Source organism: Sardina pilchardus, chromosome 16 (assembly GCF_963854185.1).
Source record: "Sardina pilchardus chromosome 16, fSarPil1.1, whole genome shotgun sequence".
NCBI lineage: Eukaryota > Metazoa > Chordata > Actinopteri > Clupeiformes > Clupeidae > Sardina > Sardina pilchardus.
The window spans coordinates 33,111,637-33,114,136 of NC_085009.1; the positions used below are offsets into that span (position 1 = coordinate 33,111,637).

General features: G+C 47.5%; 1 protein-coding gene across 2 annotated transcripts in view; it reads right to left on the minus strand.

Moving 5' to 3' along the window:
• The window catches only part of adgra3 (adhesion G protein-coupled receptor A3), a 41,044-nt gene that overhangs the window by 30,050 nt on the left and 8,494 nt on the right, over positions 1-2,500 (minus strand). The window lies entirely within an intron of this gene.

The following is a 2,500-nucleotide window of genomic DNA, read 5'->3' on the forward strand; positions in this document are numbered from 1 at the left end:
CAGTCCGCTTATTTTATCTGCGTGAGGCCACTTCCAAGTGATAAATCAGCCATCACTCACTCACTTGCCCATACACACACGCATGCGCACACACACACACACGCACACAGAGCAACCAGAACCATTTCCTTTGGCTCTTGGGAGAAATCGCTGCCAAAATATTTCCCAGAGAACTCCTGAGTTCTCTCGCGCTCTCTGTCGCTCTCTCTCTTCTCTTACTACAGCAGTCATACTCTCTCTCTCTCTCACACTCTCTCACTCTCTCACATTCTCTCACACTCTCTCTCTCTCTCTCTCTCTCTCTCTACTACACTCTCTCTACCACACACACACACTCTCTCTACCACACCTCTAAGATCTGAACTACTACAGAGCAGAGACTTAATTTCCATCAAAGTGTGCGTGTGTGTGCGTGTAGCGTAGCGAGCTAGTGCTCCGCTACCAGAGATGAGCTTTCTTAACCCAATTACAAGAGCATCTGAGGGACGCCTGAATTTGAGAAAGAATTCTAAACATGACTCTGTCGCTTGTTATACGCACACAAACACACACACACACACACACAAACACACACACACACAGAGAGAGGGAGACAAGCCGTACAAGCCACACACACTCAGATATGCAGAGTATGTGCTCTTGTGTGTGTGTGTGTGTGTGTGTGTGTGTGTGTGTGTGTGTGTGTGTGTGTGTGTGTGTGTGTGTGTGTGTGTGTGTGTGTGTGTGTGTGTGTGTGTGTGTGTGTGTGTGTGTGTGTAACCCAGAAAGGAAGTGGTGAAGAGAGTAGGACTAGCACTGCTGACAACACAATAGCCCTCCCCTCACTCTCACACACACTCACACACTCTCTCACACACACTCTCACACACACACACACACACACACACACACACACACACACACACACACACACACACACACACACACACAGACGGGGGCTATAATTACCCTCAGACTGCACCCCTCCCCCTCTAGGACTCCTACTCAATGACCAGACCACAGCCATGGACCCCCCCCCCCCCCCCCCCCCCCCCCCCCCCACACACACACACACACACACACACACAGGTAATAAAGCCAGACGCCTACATGGTCGGAGCCTCCTGAAGCAGATCTGTGAGGAGATCTGTGAGGAGCAGTGAGATGATATGTGAGGAGATCTGTGAGATCTGTGAGGAGCAGTGAGATGATCTGTGAGGAGTAGTGAGATGATCTGTGAGGAGATCTGTGAGATCTGTGTGGAGATCTGTGACGAGTAGTGAGATGATCTGTGTGGAGATCTGTGAGGAGCAGTGAGATGATCTGTGTGGAGATCTGTGAGGAGCAGTAGGTGCGTTTCCATTTACGAGTTCGGGGTAAAATCGAGGAGGCGGGAACTTTTAAAGGAACCTGCTTTCACACAGTCCTCTCAGGGCCAGATGTACTAACGTTTTGCGCCCATTTCAGACGTAACGTGCGCGTATAAACATGGGGATGGCATGTACAAACACGCCGCAATGAGAGAAACGCGCAGACTGCCTGCAGTGGGAGCTGAGAATGGCTATTTGCGCTTTTCCGTGTCATGCATATTAATTCCTGGGCGGATCAGCTGAAAATGGGTGTAACGCGCAAGTACAGGGGAGGAGAGGTGCTAATAACGATTGATTAAGTATTCCGCCTTATGTATGAAAACAGCGCACGTCTACTTTGCGTTGAAAAACTTCCGCCTTCTGAAAGCAGGCGTAATCCAAATTGTGGTTAAATGCGTCTATTAGAAAAACGTTTAGAGTCAGCTGAATCAATATTCAGAGCATCAGTTTTCTTCATTATACTATGTCAAAAGCAACCTTAACTTTTGTTTGCCTCTCTAAAATCGTATTTTCTCTTTCACGACATAGCCTACACTTCCCAATCTGTTAGACAGGCATTACTGTAGGCTAAGTCATAGTCTACCTGCAGTAAATAGTTCACAAGTATTTTTTTTAAGTGGATTAGTAGAACTTCTAGGCCTACTCTGTCTGTCGCTGCTCATTGACATCTCTTTGTATCATGTATGATCGCTAAACTTGGATTCTTTTTAATATTGCAATATTCAACTGCGCTTGTGGTTCAGCAACTCTGCGCACGCAACTAGCGTTGTAGAGGGAGCGGGAACGGGCGGGGATGACCGCAGTTAACGTATTGAAGTGACAGCTTAGTAAATTCCACGCAATATAGCCAAGCACAGCGTTCGCATTCTGCGTTTACAAAAACTCGCTGTTAGCGCTGTGTTAGTACATCTGGCCCTCAGTCCTTTGCGTTTCCATTAGAATTGGAGGACCCTGGTCCAACTCGCCAGCCTCTGGAAGTTTGTTACAGGACATTGCTTCACGATTGCGATTAAAGTTACTCAGATGGTCAGTTGTGCTAAAGTTACTCAGATGGTCAGTTGTGCTCAAGTTACTCAGATGGCCAGTTGTGCTAAAGTTACTCAGATGGTCTGTTGTCAGATGGTCAGTTGTGCTAAAGTTACTCAGATGGT